This window comes from Quercus lobata, chromosome 1 (genome assembly GCF_001633185.2).
Source record: "Quercus lobata isolate SW786 chromosome 1, ValleyOak3.0 Primary Assembly, whole genome shotgun sequence".
NCBI classification, from domain to species: Eukaryota; Viridiplantae; Streptophyta; class Magnoliopsida; order Fagales; family Fagaceae; genus Quercus; species Quercus lobata.
In genome coordinates this window covers 31607428-31627809 of record NC_044904.1, presented here as the reverse complement: position 1 = coordinate 31627809, position 20382 = coordinate 31607428, and positions in this window count along the sequence as shown.

Below are 20382 nucleotides of genomic sequence, written 5' to 3'. Positions count from 1 at the left end.
TAAGGAAACAATGTAATCAAATTATGGCCTTGTTAAAGGCACGTTACGAAAAAAATAAAAAAGAAAAAAGAAAAAGAAAAAAAAAGGGTTATATAAGTCTCTTGAACTTGACTTTGTGCAAGTAAGGAAAAATTATTAGGTACTCCCGGAGCACCATAAATGCGTATTCCCTTCTCTCATATGAATAGTGGGTCATACCATGAATTTAATTAGTGGGACCTATCATTTATGTGAGAAGAGGGAGTACGCATTTATGGTATTCCGGGAGTATACAATAATTTTCCGTAAGAGCGAGTTACACTTAATATAACATTTTCAATATTATAGCACTTAATTAGGGTTTTATTTTAGTAAATAAATTTGCCATTTAGTTATAGGGTCATGCTAACGAGTGCCCTAAGGGCACTTGTTAACAATCCATTTTAGGAAAGTTTTGACATCACTTTTATGAGAAATGAAAAAAGCTGTTAAAACATTAATTGTTTTTTTTTTCTTTTCCCATAAAAATTTTCTTTAACTGGATTGTTAACGAGTGTCCTAAGGGCACTCGTTAGCATTTCCCTTAGTTATATTATCTCCTCCTACCATTCATACTTGCAAAATATACAAACTAATTATTTGTAATAATGGTGGTTATTCTTTCATTCGGATTGTTTGGTTTCTCACGCAATTGAAATTGGGCGGAAATATAGACTGTGGCTTGTGCTTTAGACTCGTTTGTGGTTTAGGCCTTGTATGATGTATCTGTTTCTTAGTTGATGAAATTTTCTTACCTATCCAAGAGCTACACAGGCTTCCAGAAAACTAGGGGTGTAAAATGGGTGGGTTTGGATTGGGTACATAAAACCAAAGTTTTTAATTGCTGCTAAAAAATAGGTTCTAGAATTTTTGTAAGAGCTGGCACCTACAAATGAAACTAACGACCCTCCACGTGTCCTTAACTACTTGTTTCATTCAAATTTACTTAATTACTTTGACTTTTTTAGTCTTACCTTATTTTGGTCATTTTATAGGCCCCCAACGCATCAACAAGCTCACAACTTTTATAAGTTTTACAATTTTACTTGCTTTTACTATTAGCTTCCCTTAAAAACTACTTCACCTTTCTAGTCTCATAGTCTTACACTAACTTTCTTCAATCTCTTTACAAAAATTATTAGATGAGTGGGTCTTACATACATAAATAGAGACATATATATATATATATATATATATATTGTGAATTTATATGATTATTTAGTCTTGACCGACCCCTCAAAGATAAATTTCTAACTCTGCTCCTGCACGCTGGAATGTATACATATATATTATAATAAATAATATATATGTATTATGGGTAAAATCCAACCCACCCAATTACCCAATAATCAAAAGTATCAAAATTCCCATATAGTTCGAAAATGATCAAAATACTCTTAAAACTCTCTATAATTGTCGAAATACCCCAAAACTATAAAATGAACAAAATACCCCTATAACAGTATAACTTATAAAATGACAAAAATACTCATGAAACCAAAAAATGACTATAATACCCCTAAAACCTGAAAATGACTTAAATACCCTGAATCTTATAAAATGACCAAAATACATTTAAAACCTAAAAATGACCAAAATATCCTTAAAACCCATAAAATTATTGAAATACTATCGAAACCTAAAAATGACCGAAATATCCTCAAAACTTAAAAATGACTGAAATACCCAAAACCTAAAAAATGACTAAAATACCCTTTGAGACCTGCAAAATAAGCAAAATACCTCCGAGACTTAAAAGATTTCCGAAATACCCTTGAATCCTAAAAAATGACGGAAATACCCTTGAAATCTCATAAATAAATAAAATACCTCCAAAACCTAAAAAATGATTGAACGACCCCTAAATCCTAAAAAATGATCAAACTACCCCCAAGACCTCCAATATAACCAAAATACTCCTAAACCTAACTTATTCATGAGAGGGAGATGCAAAAATGATGGCTCACTTTTATTTTTTCTTATTTATTTTTTAACTTTTTGATAACAATTTATCTCTTTGTAAAGTAATGGGCCTTGCTTGTAGTGCTGGGCTACTTTCTGCTGCACTAGACTCAAGTTTTCTAGATAATAGAGTTGGAATCGGTTCAATTGCAACTCAATTTGGTTCGGCTTGTTCGTAAACTATGTCTTATTTGCCAGGAACATGCTTGCAGCAAGTAGAATTGTTTCAGATAAGTTGTGGCAGACAGACATGATAATAATGACAAAATAAAATATCTTGGCTACTTAATGGAAAATGACCAAATAATCCCTATTCAAGAAACATGATCACAGTGATAATAATCACTTTTACAAAAAGAACAAAGGGAACAAATGGTAGTATATGTGGGTTAATCAGAAGAGAAAGAAGTCAGATTAAATCTGGTCCGCAGGAGCAAAACCAGAGAGGAGAGAACGTTTCTTCTCAACGCAATTAATCTCCCAGGAAAATCCTACCGTAGAAATTAACTACCTTGAGGGAAACGGACCTGAATGGTTGATGCAAAAAGGGCTCCTTTTGGTTTTGACAGAGAGTAGGATTTTGTGAGGGAGAGAGGGAATCAATCTATTGGTGCATGTCTGCCATTCTAACTTTCTATCTATTTTCTTTTTGGTTTTTCTCTTTTTCTTTCTTTTCCCCACACTCATTTCTTTCTATTTCCTCGTATATCTTTTTAAATTCCTATTCCTTCGTTATGGTTCTCGTGCTCTGTCCCCTTTGTTCACGGCAAGGGTTTCTTTTTATAGTGCCTGCTATGACCGAATTTTACTGTTTTAGCCATTAACCTCCTTTGTCTGGTCTGGGTTTACTTGCCGACCACCACTAGTCTGTTTGTGTGCCACCCCCCCCCCCATCACCAGACAAAGAAGGGTATTTTGTTTGTTTGTTTGCCGTGGCACCCTTTCCTGCTGTGGTCTTGATTCTTTCTCTCTCCCTATCCCTCATGGCATGCACCTAGTGGTTCCAACTCAGCTTACTTCTTTTGGGTAGTATGTCATCCCAGTAGAACACTTCCCTAAAAGAGCCCAAGCAGGAACCTCAAAAATAAAATTTTCCCCTCTCCCCACCACCAAACCATGCTCTTTTACCTCTAGCCCATAACCTTACCATGCAATGTATTGGCTGGGTACAGGCTGGTAGTGCCTGGGCCTTATGCTTGCCTCCCTTCCATGTGTGTCAAAAATCTCCCTGCTGCTCATTCGTCTGTCGTGGTCTGAAGGCTTGCTTACATAGTCTACCGTCCGTTTTCTTTGATCTTTTATGTGAGAGCTTTTCGATTTCCCACTCCCCTTAAGAGCTGGGCTTTATTTGATACTGGGTCTTACATTTCTTTTGGCCCATTTCTTGATTGCTCCCATTTCCAGTCATATTACTTTGTCATTCCTGCCGTAATGACTCAATCCTACTGGGCCTTTTTAGGCCAGCCGTTTACTCTTTCTCCCAGTGGCTTAGCATGGCCATTGGTTCTCTTACTTATGAGCTCCTGTGTCCCTTTTATTTTTCTTTTGGGCATCCTTGGCCCATATGCTTTCTTTGGGCTTCCTTTGCCCTTTTACTAACTCTGCATTCCCATGAGTTTTTACTAACTTCATTGGGCTTTCCTGACCCAATTACCTTATTCTCATCCTTGGGGTTCATGGGCCTGCCATTAACCCTTTACTTTCTTTGTTTGCATTACTTTGAGCCTGCAGTGGCCCATTCTCACTTTTCTATATCATATGCTGCCTATGGGTATGCTATTTCTCTCTTTTCGGGCTTTTTAAAGCCCATTTGCCTCTTCAAGGCCCATTTGTTTATTTCATGGGCCTGTGATCTATTATTCTTGCCACTTGGGCCTAATGGTTTTGCCATCTGTTTGCCAACCCTTTGCTGCCCTTGTTGTTGGGCTTTCTTCTTTCTTCTTGGATTCTCAAAAATGACCCTCAACACTCTTCAAATAGAATTATTATTTCTTTTTTGTTGTAAGATTTTACTTGTTTGTAATGGTAAGTCAATTGAAATAGAATTAGAGGTTCCATATTTTTTTTTAATAATGATGAAAAGATAGAAAATCTTTTGCAATTGAAACAGGTTAACACAGAGGATACAAATATTTCAATGAAGAGGGAAAGAGACAACAAGATGGTTTCACATCATTGTACATAACCGTGACCTTTCTTCTCCATTTTCTTTTTTTCTATTTTGAAGACTGAAGCTATATATATATATATATATATATATATATATTTATAAACATTTAAGTTTAATTCTATGCATTTGTCCTTTACATGAATGGTATCAAGCCAGATTTTAGTACTTTTGACAGCACTTTTCAGTTTTGGTTTTAAATTTATTTAATATTGTATGATGGCATTAGAGCACTAATTAATTAGAGAATGTCATCAGGATGCCACCAATCCAGCCACAAGAAAATATAAAATTCTCATTAATTGATAAAACTATACAATTTACAGCAAAATGAAACACTAATCAAGAAAATATCCTAATTAAGATATCAATTATCTTATTTTCTTAGTTTTTTCTTTTCTTTTTTCACATACAACAATCACCTTCCACTCTCTTCCCTTATCTTTGGAATACGTAAAGAAATAATAAAAAAAATAAATGCAAAATGAATAGTACCAATGTAAATTTATATTGTTGCTGTAGAACCATATTTTTTCCATAATTTTGCATGGATTGATGTATGAATTTTTGGTTTGATTGGCTAAAATGTGGTATTTTTTTTCTATTATACAATCACTAACACAAGTGTTTTGAATGTTGGCTGGTCAGGAAGGATACGACTTTTATTTGGTGCATTTGTGCATTGGACATGTGCTTGGATTGTATTGTGTCCAATACACAGATGCACCAAACAAAAACATCACCCAATTTGGAAAATGAAATCTGAATTGGTTCAACTTAAGAACCAAATATTAGGGGAAAAAGTGGCAAATTTGGTGAAGTCTATGAATGTTAATTTTCTATATCTTGTGATAATGCCAAAAATCATCAGTCCCTTAGTCCAAAGGTGGTATGGACGACAGAAGTGGATTCTTCAAATAGATGATCTTAAGTCTAAAACTCAAGTTAGTAAATCCTCCGAAGATCAAGTCAATAAGGTGATTTTGAGAGAATAAAGAGCATAAGGTATTACTAGGAATATTTGTGTGTCCTTTGTATTACTAAGAAGAGCATAAAATATCCACTCTCTTCCTTTATCCAAGTTTCAAAATTTATGATTTTATTTATCTTAAGATGGTAAAAAAATTGTACAAGCTTAGCTGCCATGAATATCATATTATTCTCAATTCTCAGGGTAACTCTTTGGATAGCTAAATACAAGAAGTAAAAACAATCCACTGTGGAAGCACCCCGTGAGAAATATAATGTAAATAATAATAATAAAAACCATGTGTTTCTTAACTTTTTGAGGCACATGAAAGTTATTTCATTGTTGGTTCCTAAAGTTTACTTACTATGTGTTTTTGGTCCCTAAAATTTCAAATGAGCGCTATTTGTCCCAAAAGTTTAAAAAGTGAATGTTATTGGTCCCTGTGTTAATGTCTATTAGTTCATTGTCTATGTGTCTAATGAAATAATGATATTCCATTTTTTAAGTGACCTAGCAATGTTATCATTATTAAAAAATTACACAATCAAATCACAATATGAGTTGTCAAAACACTTTAAATAACTTAGACTTATCCATTTATGCTCCGATTTGTTTGTTTTTTTTTTTTTTATTTACAATAACCAATTCGCTCATTCAAATATCCAATTGGATTGTGGCTAGTGGTGATGATATTGTAAAGATAGAGGTAAAGAAAAGAAGGTGATGTTATAGTAGATTAGGAGCCAAATGGTTTGGAATTCAAATTTTATTTGAAGCAAGCTGCTCAAAAGATTTTCAACCTTCGTTTAGATGCCCAATGCATGAGAAATTTTGTTTAATCTTTAAACATAGAAATTGATGCAAATCACGTTATGAAGAACAAAGAGTTTTTATTATTTTCCTTTTCCTATTTGAATTAGGATTTATTTACTCTAGTATTTTGAATTAAAATCCTTTTCCAAGTTGAATTGGGATTTTAATTGTCTTTCTTTTCCTAGTTAAATTGTTTTTCCTTTCTCAAGTAGAAATAGGTTTATTATTTCTTTTCCTAAAAGGAGTAGGAGAAATTCTATTTCTATAAATACTCTTTATAGAGGGGTTGATTATTGATGTTATGCGTTGATTAATAAAAGTTTGTTAGAGATGTTTTCTTTATTATTTTGCCTACTAGCCTAGTGTTCTTGTGGAACTTAGGTTTCGTGGAAAAGGTGTAGTAATTGTGTATTACAGATTCTGCTTCTACACGCCTACGCTGCATTAGAAACTCTTTGTTTGACAACTTAGATTTTGACCTGCACTTATGTGTAACTAGTTGAAAACCCGTGCGATACATGGGAAAACTTTTCCTAAATGTATGTTGGTCTCAAGCTTTGCATAAAAAGTATAATTAAATTATGTTGGTCTCAAACTGAAACAATAAACTTGGTTTCTATAGGATTCTGATCTTCACTATTTACATCATTAGGAATTGAGTAAGCAAGAAAAGCTTGAAGAGGATTCATATAAATGAACATCTAAATAAACATAGATTTGCTATAATAAAAGCATCTCCAATAGATGCTCTATATCTATTTTTTGGAGAGAAAAGCCCACTATTCACACTCCAACAAATTCTCTAAGCACAAAAATTTTCTAAATATTTTTTGAAGTTGCTACAGTGCTTATCTAGATTTAGAAAACATTGTAGCAACTCCATACCCTTATTTTATCTTAAAAAATTGCCCAGTGATATTAATTTACTATTCTTTCTCTCTCATTCTCTCTATTGTGCTCCTGGTTTCTCTTCAGAATACATCAACACAGCTCTCTCTCTTCAAAAACTCCTCTCTCACAAAATCAACCATCGCCGTTGCTCTCTCTCACAAAAAACTCGCACCGTGTCTTTCACAAAAGAAATCACATCGTGTCTTTCAATCGAAGTTTGCTCAACCACCTGTGACGAAGAATGGAGTTCTAAAAACATTGGTTCAACCTTGAATATCGGTACCCAAAATTTTGATTTAATATGGTTTTTGTCATGTTTGAATTTATTAGTTTATCGTATGAGTTGATGATTTGGTGGTTTTGAATGATTTTCTATTGTTCTTCACCACTATCTAGGTTTAGGTTTAGGTTTTGGGTTTTTGGTTCTTTTCTCTCTGTCTGTCTTTTACTTTGTTTCTTGATCTTTTCTCTATTTTTTTCTATTTAATTAATATCATTAGAGTCGACAAACTAATTTGATTCCTTTAGAGTTTCTTATTTTCTAATAGAAATTTTGGTCTCATCTCTATTGCACACCAACTGATCGATAGAGAAGACATGGGTATGTTTAAGAACTGATATGGAAGGCTTTTGTTTAAGAACTGGTATGTTTAATACACGGGCAACAAAGTATTTTTCTAATGCTCTATTTTTATCAGTACACGCACACTCACATGCACAGCCTTGCAGCAATACATGCACAGCTCATCATCAGTACACGCACACCCCTACATCAGTACATGCACACCCCTGCACTAGCACACACACATACTTGGACCCAAATACACTTACACAATAGAGATGCCTAACATATTACTACATAAGATACATTCTTCTTGATCGATTGGATTGATAATCTGGACATCCTATGTTTAACTTTGGCATTTGTTGATGGTTTTAATTCAAAGTGGTTGTAGCTTTGAATTCTGGTTTCTTGAGATATTTGCTTACACGTGGGGTATGCTTCTTAGAGTGATTTTCTTATTTTAATCTTTTCATATTTGTGTATGTTCTATAATTTATTGTTTCCCCTATTTTTGATTCTTGGTGGATACCTGACATTAGTTTGAACAATGGAAATATTTTTGAAATTTTGATGTGAGATGCTTCAGCATTGTAGTTTATAAACACTTCTTTATGTTGGGTCTTAGATAAGCTTAATATTTCTTTTCCTTTACCTATAAGAGGGACATTGACTTTATAGTGGAAGGATAATTGCATTGCACCAAAGCAATAAGGTAATAAAGAATTTACAAGACACTGACAGTAGGGAATAAATTTTGAGGAAATAATGGTCCAAAGTTTCAATTAGAGAAAGCTTAACCATTAAGTACTTGAGCCAATAGATAAGTGATACCAAGACCTAATTCACCATTGGTTTCTACATGTGTTATGGATTTTTGAGCTCAATATATGATCTGCCTGAGGGTTTTTCTGCAGGGTGTGAAATCTGTCTGAATGCGTTTGTTTTAATTTTTTCATGTTGTGAAATCTGTTTGAGGGGTTTCTTACAGTATCAATATGTGAATTATTAACACATGCTGCAATGATTGTGTGTGTTTTTAGTGGCAGCAACTTGGGAAATTTGTTCCATGGGTAGTAATACAAATTATGCACATAATATGCTTTTAAATGACTCGGATTTTGATGATGATTTTGAGATAATTGCGTTTCTTGCATTGGAAGAAGAACGATTAGAAAAAGAGAGGGCGTCAATAGCACATCGAGGTTCTATTCCACGCCATAGGTTCATCCAACCCGATCATGGGCAAGGTCACCAAAGACTTTTTCAAGACTATTTTGCAGAATCACCAGTATATCCTCTTAACATATTTCGAAGGAGGTTTCAAATGAGTCATTCTCTTTTTTTACGTATTAAATCCAATCTAGAAGAGAAAGATGAATATTTCTCTATAGGTCCTGCATAAAAAACACACTATACAATACACATATCTTCAAATAATTGTTAGTTTCTTAGATTAGGATATACATTTTAATACATATACATATATGTAAATGAATTTCATAAGAATGATTCAGCTACAAGAATCCTGGCCTCAATTCTCACAGACTTAATGCCTTTGCACAAGACTTATGGGATTTGGAACTCAAGTCCAAGTGTCTTTGCTTAGGCATTGCCTTCCAAGATAGTTAGGTGAGAATGATTTTTGTGAGAGAGAGTGATATCTGATGTGTGCATGTTTTGGCATATGTTTCTTTGGAAGCTAAGTGTGTCCAAGGCCCAAATTGAAGTGAGGACCTCGGTAAAAAGACTCAACTTTTGGCTGAATAAAAGGAAAAACTAACAAGCAAGAATATATGTATTGAGCAGCAAGAAACAATAAAGGAAGACAATGTAATAAAGAAATACGCGAAATAATTGTTAGAGATTCTCAAATCAATGTGAGATATTTCATTATTTTTCTTAATTGTGGATTACAATGTGCTTACTAAGACGTGTTACAAGGTCCAAATAAGCTCAAAAATTACAGATTTAGATGGCTATCTGAGTCTCTAAGATTTGTAAAGTTTGAATTCCTTTGAACCCAAGTATGTTCTATAGTGACTGTTTCTGGGATACCGGGCGCTGTTTTCTACTTTCTTTGAGTTTTTGATAGAGTTTTCTCAACGATTCTTGTTCTGATTCCCTATTGCTGAATCCCCCTTTCAATGTTGGCTATCTTCTCCTTTTATAGTGTCATTCTAAGGTTCGGATACCACTGATTCTCCCTCCTTGGCTTCCTGGGTACCAAAGCCTCTGTTATGTCAGCCACTTTAATGGCTGGTTCTTTCCCTGTTTTTGATATTTTTCATCTTTTAATACTGTTTCTCTAAAACTCACTTTCTGACTTTCCATTCCAAGGCGTCCTTGGGCAACTAACCTTCAATCTCTCTTCTTTCAAGGCTTCTTACTTTTCAGACTCAACTTTTGGTTGTCTTTCCTTGTTGTCATTTTTCCCAAGTGAACGGAATCTATTTCTGCTGGGTTAAAGGTTTTCCCAGCCACTTCCCTTTATAGTTCTTCATTCTGGGTTCCCCGAGATACTAGCCTTTTGTTCATGAATTGTCACTCTCCAAGCTCTCTGGTTCTTTGTTGCACCACTGGGTGCTTGAGGACATATCTGTTTTTCGTTTCTTGTATTTGGTGGTACCCCTCTTGAGCTGTCTCAATCCCACGTTAGCTGTGCTGCATGTCCCAAGGATCCCGAGCCTCTGTCAGCCTCTAGGTATCCCAACCCAATTCTTTCACTGGATTTTGCTGGATTTTTTAATGGCCTTTTTGCAGGAAATCTGAACATACATAGGGCCTTGATGTTGATTCTTCTTACTGCTTGAATTGAGCCTTCTTTACTTTTCATGGAATGGGCTTTCTTGTGAAATTTTGAACCTCAACACTTATTCAAAAGATAAAGGAAGAGAGTGGAAGGTGATTGTTGTATGCGAAAAAAGAAAAACAACAAAAAAAATCAAGATAATTAATATTTTGATTAGGATATTTTCTTGATTAGTGTTTCATTATACTGTAAATTGTATAGTTTTATCAATTAATAAGAATTGTGTATCTTCTTGTAGCTGATTGTTGGCAACTTGATAATATTATCTAATTAATTAGTGCTCCAATGCCATCGTACAATATTAAATCAATTTAAAACCAAAACTGAAAAATGCTGTCAAAAGCACTCCTTACAATTTGGCTTGATGCCATTCATGAAAATGACAAATGCATAGAATTAAACTTACATGTTTATAGAAATATTAATATAAATAGCTTCAATCCTTCAAAATAAATAAATAAATAAAAAAAGGTCATGGTTACGTACAATTATGTGAAGCCATCTTTTTGTCTCTTTCCTCTTCACTGAAATATTTGCATTCTTTGTGTTAATCTGTTTCAATTGCAAAAAATTTTCTATCTTTTCATATTTAAAGAAAGAAAAGAAATGGAGCTTTAATTATATCTCAATTGACTTACCATTACAAACGAGTAAAGTGTTACCACAAAAGGAAATAATAATTCTATTTCAAGAGATCAATTGTTATCAAAAAGTAAATAAATAAATAAAAGAAAAGTGTGCCATCATTTTTGCATCTCTTTGTCATGAATAAGCTAGGTTTAGGAGCATTTTGGTTATTTTGGAGGTCTTGGAAGTATTTCGGTAACTTTTTAGGATTCAAAGGTATTTTTGGTTATTTTTTAGGTTTCAGAGGTATTTTGTTAATTTTGGAGATCTTGAGGGTATTTCGGTAATTTTGTTGGTTTTGGAGGTATTATGGTTATTTTTGTGGTCTTAAAGGTATTTCTGTCATTTGATTTTATAGGTTCTGGGGTGTATTTTGATAATTTTTAAGTTTTAGGAATATTTCGGTCGTTTTTTAGGTTTTGGGATATTTTAGTCATTTTTAAGTTTCAAGGGTATTTTGGTCATTTTCTAGGTTTTGAAAGTATTTTGTTCATTTTTTAAATTCAGGGATATTTTTGTCATTTTCTAGGTTATATTATTATAGGGATATTTTGGTAATTTTATAGTTTTTGGGTATTTTGGCCATTTTAAAGGGTTTTAGGGGTATTTTGGTTATTTTCAAGCTTTAGGAGTATTTTGGTAAATTTGATTATTGAGTAATTGGGTGGGTTGGGTTGAGTTTGGAATAGAAGTAATTAGTTAAATGGGTTATAATAAGTAAATTAGTTTTATGTATCCAAACTAAATGCACCCATTTGACACCTCTACTCAAAACCAGCCTTCAAGATTGTACTATCATTCACTACAGGAGCTAATTCTTATCTTGTGCTGTGATTTTGCTCTAACAGTGCATCTATACATTGCTTGCAAATTGCAATCTCCTTCAACAATGATGGAAGCTGGAGGTATAAATCCTTTTTGTTATATGTGTGTTGAACTAAATAGAAGTCGTTGTTGGGCTGCATACACCACTTTTTTTGACCCACTAATCAAGCAGCCACAAAAGTAAAAAAGAGAGGCTGACTCTCTAATGGCAAGCTCTTCCAAGTTACACTTAAAAAAGTCCAAAGTTTGCAACTTCGAAACATTCAGACCCATATTCGGCCTTAGGTACAACGAGCCATATAAAAGACGTATAGCCCCCAAATAAGAACACAAATGAGGGTAAAAGTATAGAACTATTTCTATCCGTTGCTTTCAGATCATTAACGTAATTTAGCCATAGAAGGGGCATGACAAATTTTAGTTATAAAATTGATCATTATTCAATAAAATAAATATTATTATATATTTTGAAAATTTAATGGTTAAATTGCATGTTATTTACGTTTTTAATACACATATCAAATTTTGTGTCAATCACTATATGATCTATAAGCTTATATTTTATGTATAATTTTATACTACAAAAACTTACAATTTAAACAATATATTGATGACATAACTATTGATCTTTAATTTTCTAGAAATTTTGCAAGTATGGAGGATATAAAAAGTAAATGTAACCTAATGGTGAATTTGTCAAAATTCACTTCCAAAAAAAAGATATTGAGTAAGATTATAGCCTTAGGCTACAACCAATTTTGTAACTAAACTTTGTCAAAAATGTTGTATCTACAATATTTTGTTAAAAGTATTGCGAAAATATTATAAACGTAACATTTTTCATAGAATAAATATGTGACTTCAAATATCCACATATTTCTCTACTTTATGGCCTCTAAAAATTCTTATATGAGATTTTTTTTTTTTTTTTGGTTCCATAGTTACAAGAATAAAGAGGGAGGATTCAAACTCTACTTCTCATTCTCCTTCTAAAGGAGAGTAGACACAATACCATTAAATTACAAGGTTCTTAACTTATATAAATAATCTTTATCAATAATTTTCAATAGAAGTACATAAAAATAATTAATTAAATGAATTTAAAACAACTTATGTAATTAAAAACTTAGAAATTCAAAAGGTATCATTATTGATAATCTATTTCCATTTTTTTTAAACCCTTAGTCTTTCAAGTCACTTAAAGCAAAGAAAATAGAAAAAAAAAATTAATAATTAAATAAAGAAATAAAAAAACGAAATCTATAATGCACTATATCGGGTCCCATAGGAGATTAATCTGTGTAGCCATATTAATATAATAATAAGGACAACTCACAAGGATCTCTCTCATGTGAAAGGAATTTTCACACTCAACTCAAGATTGAGAAGCAAGAGGAGAGAGGGAAGTTGCATAAGGCATCCAAAGCCCTACTTTGTTTTTGACTTTTTCGAGCAGTAGGAATCCAAAGATTTTGTCCAAATTTGTGAACAAACAAAATTCGGAAGGAGAAGCCTTAGCACCACATGCGAGCAGAGGCATCAACAACCCAACCCCACCCATGTGCAAGTTTGGTTAAGTGCAATTGTGTTGATGTGACTCATTTCCTTTTATGACTAGCCATTTATTTCCGTCCTTCTAGTTGAGTAGCAGATTTGGTGTCTGCTTCATGATAATCATTCTTTATTATTAAATTAAAATACAAATTGATTTTTTTTGTATAGATAGGATTCAAATCCCATATTTTTTATTAGACAATAAGATATTTTGGTCATTCTCAAATAGAAACATTTTGAGAAGATTAAAAGGCCAAATTAAAGTAAATATACTTTTCTCCTAAATCTGGGTCAAGTAAATAGTAGAAAAGAAGGGAAAAAAAAGGAGGGAAAGAAAAAAAAAGCAGGAGTCTGAAAGCACAATTAAATGCGAAAAAATAAAATAATTATAATTACCTTTACCATAACCTCAAGGTTATTTCAGATATATTGAAAGTTAAAGTTTAATTAATGCTTATATATATATATATAAATATATATATATATATTTATTTATTATAAAACTAACCCTAAATGTATAAAATAATAAAATATTAGACATGTGAGTATATTCACATAATCTAATGATTCTAATCCATTTTCCTTAGGATAAATAATACATGTCTATAATTCAATAACACAAAATAATAAAATATAGAGTTTCTAAATTTGGAAAATATAAAATAAAAATTATTGACAAAGTTTAAAAGATAATATACCTTTAATATAAATTGATAGTTGAAGAGAACTCATTACCTAGTACCTCGTATGTTAGGGTTGGCTTCATATTATATATATAATTCTATTTTAACCAAAGCAAAAAATTTGATTGAAATCCCCAGAGTTTTAGTTATTAGATTAATTATTTTATACTCAGAGTTAACAATATAGATAAGAATAATGTTACAGACACAAACTATTTTATAACATTTTTACAAATTGTTGATGTTAACTTTAATATTTCTAAATAACTATTGGTAAGTAAAAAGGTAATGTTAGTGGTGGGTCCAAATTATAACTAGTAAAAATTTGTCACATCAATAGTTCATAAAAATATTGTAAAATAATTTGTGACTGTAGCATTACTCATATAGATGATACTGCAGCCAATTAATATTCCACAGTAATCACCATAATCCAAAAGTAATAAAGATATAAAAGCAATAGAAAGTGCCCAAGAATTTGGTGACAAAGTGAAAAACTTTTGAAGAGCTCTTCAAAAGAAAAAGAAAAGCAACGCTACTTTAGGGGTAACCAAACTTTAAATCTATGAATGAACTAATTCACAACACCTAGAACTCCAGTATTCCAAAGAATCCTATAGAGGTTTACAATCAATGAACTCACTGGAAAAGATTTATGATACCTGTCGTTTGGATGAACAACACTCACAATATGTTACTCTAGGATAAACTCATGGTTAAGGCTCATAAAGAGGAACTTTCAAAGAAAATTTTCCGAAGAGAAGTTTTATAAAAATTTAGCTTCAAGGAATCAAAGATCTCTCAATAGACTTAGCACAGCCGCAGGGACAGAACTAGGATCAAAATTTAGGGGGGGGGGGGGGGGAACAAAACCTCAATAAAAAAAAATTTAAAAAAAAAATTCTTTAAAATACAAATTAGCATATATTTAATATTAAGAAAAGATCAACAAGTTTCTCAAAAAAAAAAAAAAAAGAAAAGAAAAAAAGAAAAGAAAAGATCAACAAAAGAGAGGAGAAACAAAATAACTGTTTATTAATACATTTTAAATTAATATTTTAAAAATAGAATTCAACATTCTTTTAAATAACAAAAATCATCTATAGTTGATTTTGTACTAAACTTTGCAACAATCTCCCTTTCAATCCTAATTTTCTTTTGATTAATGATACATGAATTTATAAAATTTATATAATAAAATTTGTAATACTAATGACTGTACACTACACATTAGCACGAATTTATTAACGCAACTATTCAATTCTATAATACCCCACATAAAATTAAACTAATTTACTAATAAACAACCAACTAGTAAGTAGTAAGTTAAAATATATAAATATATATATATATATGTATATATATATATATATGTATATATATATATATGTATATATATATATATATTTTTTTTTTAAAGTTAAAAATTAATGGCCAAACACACCTGTCATCCCACCCCACACATCGATTAATGGCCACCCACGCACCCCACTCTCACTCACTACAAGTACATTAACTTGGTTTGTAATTTGTATTCATTTATCTTTCTTCTTTTTTTCTTTGCGCATTTTTTTTTTCCTTTCAGCAAAAATAGTCATATCTTTTTCATGAAAATTCAAATAGTCAATCTTAACACTCATAAAAAAAATAGCTTGGATCTAAGAAGAAAGAGTAAAAAACAACCAACACAGTAACACAAATGTTGTAGTATAGTTGTTTGCCCAGTTTTATCATTTTCATGGGCCAATTTGTAACTTATTGGGAGGAGGGGGCCAAAAATAATTATTTTGGGCTCAATTGTTAAACTATTAATTAAATGTGTATACTATTACTATTTTCTTTTTAAAAAAAAAAATTTGGGGGGGGGGGGGGGGGGGTGGCAATGGCCCCCCTCAGCCCTTAACTACTTCCGTCTCTGCACAGCCGCCTCTCCCCAAGAAAATCACGTAACAAAGGTTGTGTTCATATAAGAAAAAGCTATGCTATACTAGGTGATGTAGAAATTTGGTTATTATTTTCCTTAATCTCGCTCGAATGAGTCTTAACTCTATTGAGTGAAGTTTTACCTGAATTGGATTTTTGCCCAAGCAAGGTCTGGTTTCCCATAAGCAAGTCATCTTTAACTTGTGATCTTCAACAACAAATTGTCTTTATACATTTCCTTATTAATTTAAAATGATTACAACTCTCATAAACACACATTTTGACACAAAAATTAGCCAACTTAGATTTAAATCCTAATAGGCCACAAACAGTTGCTCATTATAGGCCAATTAGCCTTGCAAATGTAATCTCCAGGATAGTATCTAAAGTTTTAGCCAATCGGTTAAAATTGATCTAGCCAAAATGGGCATTTACCATTTTTACCCAAAAGATGTAGCAAAATGCCCATATTCTGAAATTATCTAGCAAATGCTCATGTTTTGAAACTCAATTTTTAGAAAATTGAGTTTTAATGTAAAACTCGATTTGATGAAAATCGAATTATTTGGAAAAATTCACATGGAATCAACATGCTGTTGCTTCTCAAAGCCTCCATGGAAAATTGTCATGTACAAACGGGGTATGTATATTTCATCTCCTTTTTGCAGATGACAGTTTCATCTTCTGCCAAGCCTTTGTGGAGGAATGCCAACATCTCCTTCAATTATTAAGGAGACATGAGGAAGCTTCAGGTCAAGCAATTAATAGGCAAAAGACGACAGTTTTTTTTCAGTCGAAACACAAGATCAGAGGTTAAAATGACCATTCAAGGATTGATGGGAGCTAGGATTATGGAGAATTGTGAGAAGTACTTGGGTCTTCCAATGGTGGGGGAAAAGTCTAAGGTTAATACTTTTCGAGACCTTCAGGAGAAAATTACAAAGAGAGTTGTTGGCTAAAAGGAGAAATTCATTTCCAAAACGGGTAGGGAAATTATAATCAAAACTGTTGCTCAGGTCATCCCTACTTACACTATGGGAATTTTCAAAGATTTAAATCCCAATATAGTGGCATACTTTGATCATCTCATTAATTGATGCATCATTTTTTACTAGTGAAATTATTTTGTCTTACTTTACCTTTTTCATTCCTTTAAACTTGAATCAACATATTCTTTTTCATTAGTGAATAAATCATTTTCCCATACACATGATTAAACCATTTAAGTGACTCTCCATCATTTTTTCATCTAAAGGGGTCACCCTTACATAACCAAGTTCTTTGATTCCCGGATGGTAAAATGATTCCTAGGGTTATGATTAAATTTGGGAAAAAAAATGATGGAAAGGAAGCATCTGAGAAAATTCTTCGAAGTTTCCCACTAAAAAAAAGGAAGAACAATCTTCCCACCAAGAAAGAGAGAAATGACCATCTTTTAATGACACAATTGAGGCGATGGTTCCTTCTTCTTTCTTAGAAGGGCGAGAGAAAGAGCTGCAATCGCCCTTTCAAATTTTAGTCAACAATAAAGATTTCACCAGGTTTTATTGACAAGCCAAATTCTTCACCGTACCCAATGACCTAAATCCATGGAAGTATCAATGTGAGAGGTGCAAAGTTATTTGTTTGCTTTGATGGAGAATATGCTTCCTTGAAAAGACTTCCCATGCTGTTACTAGATCAATAAGGATTCTTCATTAGATATTTCTTATAAATGAAGCTTCCTTTCTTTCATACCATTCTATGTAAATTGTTATTATTTTATAATTAAATATTTGGAATATTACACATTTTTATGAAATTACCAAAAAGTAACAATTGAACTACAAAACTTTTAACTTAGCAAGCATCATTGTGAAACTAAGAAAATTTGAAAGTGTAATATTCCAATTTTATATATTTTCTTTATTAAATTCCACTTTAATATTTAAATTGCACAACATTCTTCTTTAATGTCACATCTTTTTCTTGATATTTTATCTCTATCATTAAATTGATATATCAATAAAATATAGGTGAAAAGCCACTTTTAGTCTCTACATTTTCAGGCGATTCCCATTTTAGTCCCAACATTTTATTTTTACCGCTTTTAGTCCCTATCCTGAAAAACGCTTTCCATTTTGGTCTCTGCCGTTACATCAGAAACGGAGAAAGCTAACGTGACAAATGGTAGGAATAAATAATATTAAATTAATGTCCACGTGGCCTAAATTAATAATAATAAAAATTTGGCATTAAAAAATGCCACGTCAGCATCTAAATTAAAAAAATTAATTTATTAATTTTACTAAATAAAAAAAATTAAAAACAGAATTAAAAACTATAAATCATATGAATTGAGATCTAAGTGTGTCTTGAACAAGAACAACAAGATCATGAACCCAGATCCAAGAACACAAACCCAGAAATTAAAAAAAAAAAAAAAAAAATTAACACCTTCCACATGAAAACCCACCAAGGCACCAACCCCTAATTCCAATTCTTCCAATAATTTCTAAAATCAAACACTAGTTTCGCAGTCGCTACGGCAGATCTCATACACTGCTTTGTAATAAGATCTAATTATCTTCAACAATACAGAGACAAAATAATTCATAGCCCATGAAAGTTGAAGAAACCCCAAGATCGCATAACAACTCAAATACCCTACTATTCTACACCATAGGAGTTATAATCTAACACAAAGAAGGATTTTTTTTTTTTTTTTTTAAAAAAAAAAATTCTCTTCAATGTTCAACCATTGGAACGATTTATTTATTTATTTATTTTTATCATTTTCTCGAGAAAATAAGATAGAAAAAACAGAAAGTAAAAATAAAAATAAAAGCAAAATAAAAAAGTTAACCATTAGATCCACAATCAGAGACACAAAGCGGTGGCTTGAAGATCATCAGTGATGCCGAAATCTTCATACATCAGAGGAGGTAGATTCGGATTGAATGGCTGGATCTTGTGAAACGAGGAGGTGAGAACACAGTAGTCATCATTGTCATCATCAATCGCCAAAGACGACGAGTCACAGTCGCTACGGCAATCATAGGCTGGAACGATTTTTTTTTTAAAAAAAAAATTTGGGTTTGTGTTCTTGGATCTGGGTTCATGATCTTGTTGTTCTTGTTCAAGACACACTTAGATCTCAATTCATGTGATTTTTAGTTTTTAATTTTTTTATTAGTTAAAATCAATAAATTAATTTTTTTTTAATTTAAATGCTGACGTGGCATTTTTATTATTAATTTAGGCCACGTGGAAATTAATTTAATATTATTTATTTTTGCCATTTGTCGCGTCAGTTTTCTCCGTTTCTAATGTAATGGCAGGGACCAAAACGGGAAGCGTTTTTCAAGATAGAGACTAAAAGTGGTAAAAATAAAATGTATGGACTAAAATGAGAATCGCCTGAAAATGTATGGACTAAAAGTGGCTTTTCGCCTAAAATATATTGTAGTGCAAACAAGATATGATCATAGATCTCTTACATGATAAGAAGAGACTTTACTAATTAGATTAATTAGAGCATTCACATTGATAGTGCTAAAATAGCTAAAACACTAAAAAGCACGCTACATTGGTAGTGCTAAAGTAAAATTTTTATTCTCTCTCTCTCTCTCTCTCTCTCTCTCTCTCTCTCTCTCTCTCTCTCTCAACTTAACCAAGAGGCCTAAGACCCATGGCTGAATCTTATGAGAGGGCTACCACTGATAGTGGTGACATGCAACAATGCCACCGCCACCAAGACTCGTGTACTAAGTTCTTATCCTTCTCTTTCTCTTTTGATTTCATATGTTTATCTAAATCCCTCTCTTTTCCTATTTGTTTGGTTATTGGTTGATTTTGTTAGGGATTGGAGATTTGAGTTTGGGTTTGAAATGTGGGATTTTGTGGTGGTGTTTGGTTTGATTTTGGCTTATGGCCACAGGGTGGTGGTGGTTGGGTTGTGATCATGATAGTGATTAGGTTGTTGTTTTTTGGTTGGGTTGATTTTGGGCTAGGATTTGCGGTGGTGGCAAGTGGATGGGTTTTAGTTTGTGTGATGGCTAGTGGGTGTGTTTTGATTGGTGGTGGCTAGGTATTTGTTTGAGAGAGAGAGAGAGAGAGAGAGAGAGAGTAATAAATAAATGAATAATATTTAACTTTTATGTGAAAAATAAGAGATAGAAGGTTAGATGAGTTGTAAAATAGTTATTTAAAATTGATAAAGTAGCTTTTCTAGTTGCTAAAAGCTAAGAGCATCAGCAGCGGGCTTCTCAAATGCCAAATTGTAAATTTCATTTGGCATTTGGGCCCAAATTGCTCCAACAACTGGATGGCTATACTTGGGACTGGCCAAATTTTTTTGGCATAGCGCTACAGTGCAATCTCACTATGAGATTGCACTGTAGCGCTATGCCATCCAAAAAAAAATGTATTTTAATGATAAAGTAGAATAGGAAAATATTATTTTAATGATAAAGTAGAATATGAAAATATTATTTTAATGATAAAGTGTATTTTATTGTGTAGAAATATTATTTTAACGAGTAGAATAAGAAAATAAAAGTTGAGATGTTGGGTGTATTATAAAATTGTATGGTA